Here is a 6,455-nt window from a genome sequence, read left to right on the forward strand (position 1 = left end):
TTACAAGCTTGGGATTCAGATTTGGTAATCCAATCTTGTCCAGAATCCAGATCAAATGTTTTCAGGTCAGGGCTGCAAGATTTTTAGGCCTGCACGTCTCTGCAGCACTACAGGACTTCATTATAATGCTGTTTTCTCACATTTTTCCTTCTTAAAAAAAAACTGCAATTTGGTTCAGGTTCTGCAATTTTCACACTGCTCTCAGCCAACTTGTAATTTTGATAATATAGCGATTAATTGTGCAGCCCTGGAGTGGGTCTTTCAAAACTCCAAAGGTGCAAATTAAGATTGTTTTGATGCTAAAATTCAGGATAATCCTGAGCCCACTGGAGGGGTGGATTCAGCATGGATTCAAGGTGGATGTAGAGAGATGGGACACATTTTAAAGATTTAATTATTCAGTTATTCATATACTGATCATACCAAAATAATGTCTATTCTAAAAAAAAAAAAAGCACTTTTCATAAACCCAAAGAAATAACAATAAATACAATGATAGAAGACAGAAATGGCAAATCCTGCAGTTCTGGCCTCTTTTTTCTGTTAAAGCTGATAAATGAATGTGAATAATATACAAACTAATTTGCACTTCACTCTCAACACTTTTTTTCATTTTCATATGTCTGTGTTAATGAAATATTACTTTGGCCAACAGATGGAGGCAGATCCAGAGACTGCAGAGCTAGAATCTGAAAATCCTGATCTTATGGTATCCTTTGAAAAACCAGGACAAAACCTACACAATCTGTTTTTCCTGGGATAGTAAAAATAAAAGGGGGGGGATTCCAAAGTCTGGATAATTCTGATTTAGATAAAACGTTTTGAAAAACTGGTCCCAGGGGTCAAACACAGGATCTGACCTGATATCTTGGTTTCAGATATTAAAGGGGAACTCCACTGATTTTGCACCTGTGTGAAAACTGTTAACTGATGTCACTTTCAAATCTGCTGGTGTGGCGTTAGAAAGAAGTGAGCTTACCAGACATCTGTAGACTGCTTCTCATCTCTGCTTGAGGCTAATGGCTCAAGGCTACTAGCATAACACACCTGAACCTCTGACTGAACTGTTGGTGGCTGATTTGCATTATGGGTAATGTAGGCATCAGGTGTGGACAGGGAAGAAGAATGTTTGGACTACAGAAACACTCAACTCCAGCATCGACTGTATCATGTATATAGTGTTCATCAGAGATGGGAAGTAACTAAGTACAACTACTTCATTATTGTACTTAAGCAGATTTTATCAGGTACTTTACTTGAGTATTTATTTTTCTGACAACTTTGTACTTTTCCTCCACACATTTTAACACAAATATCTGTACTTTCTACCCCTCACATTTTCAAAACAGGCTTGTTACTTTAGTTTAAATGCATTTGAGGGGAATTAGTCTTTATTTTTATTTTGCATAGTTGTGTGTCACCTTTGCAGCATCAAGACTGAGTTCAGTTTATATAGACAGGACAATAACACAAAGAAATGTATCAACATGAAAACGACATAACAGGACAAAAATTATGTAAAAGACATAACAAGACGTGACAAAAAAGTCAAAGACATGACAGGACATACCCAACGAAACAGGACAAATATTATGTAAAAGACGTAAAAAGATGAAAACAACGTAGCAAGACAAAAGATGTGACATGACAAAAACGACTTAAAGATGAAAACACTGTAACAAGACAAAAATGGCATAACTGGACAATAAAACGACTCTAAAGACATGAAATGAACACAACGTAAAAAAAAAAGTAACAAGATGAAAACAACGTAAAAGACAAAAATGATGTAACAAGACAAAAATGGTCTAACAAGAAAAACACAACATAAAAGATGCGATGAGACAAAAATGATGTAAAAGACATAACAAGCTGGAACAGGACAAAAACGACGTAAAAGACAAACTGCACAGAAACAGCTGGTAGAAATGTCTTTCAGAGGGAAATTTTACTTTTTTACTGAGTACATTTCAGAGCCTCCACTTTTCACTTTTATTTGTGTAAAGTTGAATCAGTACTTCTACTTTGACCTGTTTTTCCCCCCCCCAAAAGTATCTGAACTTCTACTTGAGTACAAGATGTGTGTAGTTTTGCCACCTCTGGTGTTGATGTAAATAGTTCCTCTTGGCCTTTCCAAAAGTGAAAAAGTGAGGATGTCCCCTCCCAAATTAATATGATGTATTTGTTCTAACCCATGTCTGCTCTGGTGGAAGTCCTCAGAGGCGGCTGTGGTTGTACTGGGCTCCTCCCAGTCCTTGAATGTGACCTATGAAGGGGGGTGTTGCTGCAAAAAGAGCACACATAACACACAAGTTCACCTTCCTGAATAAATAAAGATAAAAAACGCCCATTGTTGTTTCATTAATGGGCTCGGTTCTCCTCTAATGTGAGCAGCCAGACCTGCTTCAACATTGTGTTTGGTATCAGTAGAACATTTGTGACTTAATTCTTGTAAACTTCACCTCTCCACATCATTTTGATTGATGTTACAGCTGTGAAACTGAACTGTACAGCTCCTGTACAGCTCTGCATCTGTAGCCTGTAATTAATCATTAAGCCATATGGAGCCCAGCAGACACACTCCAGTCAAAATGTAAACAACCCCAAAGCATACACTATCCCTATTTGAATACTCGTCCCAGGAGGAAGTGTGGGGGTTAAATGAAGGGTGTCTACTTCCTGCAGATAAGTGACGGCCACACTGAGAAGTTCTTAAGTCGTAGAGGAAATTATTTTGACAAGAGAGCAGTACAAACAACTCGATAACCCTCAACTACACGTCTGCCTGCCCTCAGATTACCGCTCCACCGCCGGCTTGCGAGGCCGCCGTGCCATGTGTGGCCTGTTTTCTTTTGTAATCTTTCCCCAGCAACCACTGGCATGCCCTGTGGGAGTCTGGCTCTGTCTGGCAGAAGAGCGCCGTCGTCGCGGACAGGAGACAACTGGCATCGCCGTTTCCTCCGAAAGCAATGACATCATGTGTTTCATCATGGACAATCATTACACAGCTGGGGAATCTGAGGGGTGTGGAGGAATTATCTGCTCAACAGATACTCGTCCATTTATGGACACTCACCTCCAGTCAATATCCTATTTTTTTAGAAATACACATTTTTTGTCTTTGGTGTGCTTTTACTCTACTTGATATCCACCTATCTGAGTTATCAGAGCTGTAGCTAACATTAAGAGAACAGAGGTCATGTTCTTTTTATTTCTTTTGGGAATTAAAAAATGCACCGTGCATCGATTTAGCTGGTTTGATTCAAAATGTTAGAAGCAGCTATAAATGATATTTTTATGATGAACAAAAAAACATGAAGTGAAATGTGAAAAGGGTCAGAAGAGGTGAGTTTCAGCCCATTGTTTTTTTATCCGTCTTTGCAGTTTTGATTCACTCTCGCAGCTCTCTTAGTGTCATTTTTGGCCGGAGTACGCAGCTTATTCAGCAAAAAAAAAATGTCCAACAGACCTTTTTCACGGCAGCCATGTTCATATGAAATAGTAGGTAAACACAGGTGCTGCCAATGATACTTAAAAAAAGGTCCTGTTCCACTTAGTGTTGCCTTTTCAGTGAGCCAGCATGCACAACAGCAGCACTCTGACCTTGTTCAACCTGAATGGAATGGAGCCTGAATTATTATCCCTGCTAACACGTGTGTTTACTCTATTTTATATCAAAATTACTGCTGTGAAAAAGGTCTTTAACCTACTGGAGACAACCTGCTCAGCAGCGAACAGCACAGACAGTTAGAAATTAGCCGATGAACATAATGGAGCATTTTAGCAGCTTAAGAGCCAAATATTTCCCTCAGAAGGTGGTGGAGACCAAAAGCAAAGCTAAAAGAGAGTGAATATTAGACTTAAAGCCACCAGGTGGACAGAAAAGAGTAAATAAATTGTATATTCACCATATAATTTAATAAGTGATGATACTGCACCCCCATTTCCATATTTTGCTGTTTCTATTTTCATTTATTTTATAAAATCAGTGCTAATCGTCACCCTTCATGTCTGTCTGTGGTTTTTTACAAATATTTAACCATTGGAAAGTATTAAAAATCTGCTAACTTTGACTCAGCAGCATTTTAGTTTAAAAACACATTTCCTGAAAAGTAAAAGTTCTGGACATAAAAGGTTCCAGCTCGACAGTGATGATGTGTCAATGTTGTGCTCACAACTTGTTTAAAGCGCCTCCTAAATTCAGTTATTGCACATCAGAAATTTATCCATAAGAATTTATGCCTGTCTATATGAAGGTTTTCAAACACGTTAAATATAACTGATCATTTTAGTGCATAAAAGGTGAAAGCTATAAAACTGACAGCTAGCGTTTATATGGGTATTATACTAGAGTTATTTCCTCCCCGTCCCATCCTCCTCAGACTTGAAGCTGCAGGGACACTGAACCTACAGGAGGGCAACATTATACTTACTCAAACAATGACAAGTGACGACGAGTCCTCCACTGTAAGTTGATCAGCTGTTTATAACACACTCTGGAGTTCAGTGACTGTCTCTCTCACTGCCCACCAAACTCCATTAACATTTTGTTCAATTTAACCGTTATTAACATCTACTCCTTCTAAAAGGTTATTAATGATTTCTTACAGCTCATAAACAGACACGTAATCATTCTGTACAGTTTCTGTGACATGTAAAGTGAGTGAAAGTGAAACAGAGCATGCAGAATCACAGGGATCAAAACAAAAACAGGCGTTCTGCACCAGAGTGTTGTGACAGCTCCTCTGCCTGTGTGGCTGTTGTTTTCACTGCTGTTGCTGTGCTCCCTTCTCCTTCTCCTCCTCCTCGGGCTGCAGACCAAATAAAGGAGTTCGATCAGCAGTGTGGGTTCACCTGGGCCCAGCGTGTGTGTGTGTGTGTGTGAGATGGAGCAGCAGTCAGTCTTGTGTCAGACTTCATCCAAACACCTTCGCTTTTGTTTCTCTTTCTTTGTTTTTGCAGCTCATTTCCACTGTCCCACTCCCAACATCACTGGCTCTTCAGATTTCTCCTGGATTTGAAGTTAAATAAATTACTTTTGATATAGTTTACCCGTGTGTCTCCCATTTTTGTTGCAGTAACAAAACACTGTAACGATGGCTACGTTTACATGCACACAAGTTTTCCACTGATATTCAGAATTTGATAAAGTTCATGTAAACAGAATATTCCAGTTGGATATTCTGAATTAGAGCTTATTATGAACAGAGCATATTCTGATTAAGACATGTCTTAGGAGCATTCTCTGGACACGTAAACAACAAACCCAGAATATGTGCCTCAGGGGTTTGGTATCAACATGTTTTTGAAAATGTGCAAATATCTCAGTGCTGACCTTCTCAAGAAGATTAACTGAAGGAATGAAGGACAGTCAAACAACTCTGCCACCAGTGGAAAAATAATATTCAGACAGAAAAAAATATATGCACAGCTACATGCGAGTATTTATTTTCACATGGCATGTAAACAGCTTAGCAGGAAAATCGTCTTTTTCAGGATAAGAGCAAAAACCACATTACTGTGTGCATGTAAACACAGCCAGTGTATATTTCAAAGGAGAACATGCTGGCTGTTGTGTGCTGTCAGAGAAGCTCAATTTAGCATGTTAACTTAACCTCTGACATATCATAACGATTTACATATTTCTACTTTAAATATGATAATAATTTAAATTGCCATGTGTCATCTGATTAGAAATTTTCTAGGGCTAAAGAGAGAGAATGTGCTGGGTGACCTCTTACTTACTTTTACTAAATCTTGGCTAAATCCCCGGTGGACACGATAATAAAATTCACTGTTGCTGAAGATTAGTGCAAAATATTTGGGCTATTTCTCTTTTAGTTTTACATCAGCTTCTAAGCTGTCAAATGCAAGAAGTCTTGGACCACTTGTCAAAATTATTTTAGCTTTTTTTATGAAAAGTACCAACATTAAGAAGAGGAGTTGCAGAAAATCCTTGAAGTGTAAAAATAAAAAACTGAAGCTTTTTCCACAGAACTGCTTGGACGACAAGATGAACTGCCTAAATTACACCGGAGATTAAACTTGGAAATAGAATTTGACAAAGCCGTCTCACAACAGGGTCCATTTCAGTTGTTCTGGAGCTTTAGATCACATCACATCCTCCTCAGCAGACACAGTTTGTCCATTTGTCATCAAAATGTAGCTTCTCAAATTGCCATTTTTCCTGTGGTGAAACTGTTTTGTCTGCTGCTTTAATAGATTCTTGCAGAATGGCCCAAGACTTCGGCACTAAGATGTTTTCTTTTTAGTATCTATGCACACAGAAAGGACGCTTTTACAGGGATGCACATGAACTCTTTGTGATATCTGCATCTCTGTTTTGATTCTCAGTGATGTTTATGTTGCTGCAGACAGCGAATAACTGATTTAACTACTCTCCAAAAGCCATTTCTGAAAGCATAAATAGCTTCTGGTTCAGTCAATAAAATATT

This window comes from Lutjanus erythropterus, chromosome 18 (assembly GCF_056507025.1).
Source record: "Lutjanus erythropterus isolate fLutEry1 chromosome 18, fLutEry1.hap2, whole genome shotgun sequence".
NCBI classification, from domain to species: Eukaryota; Metazoa; Chordata; class Actinopteri; order Lutjaniformes; family Lutjanidae; genus Lutjanus; species Lutjanus erythropterus.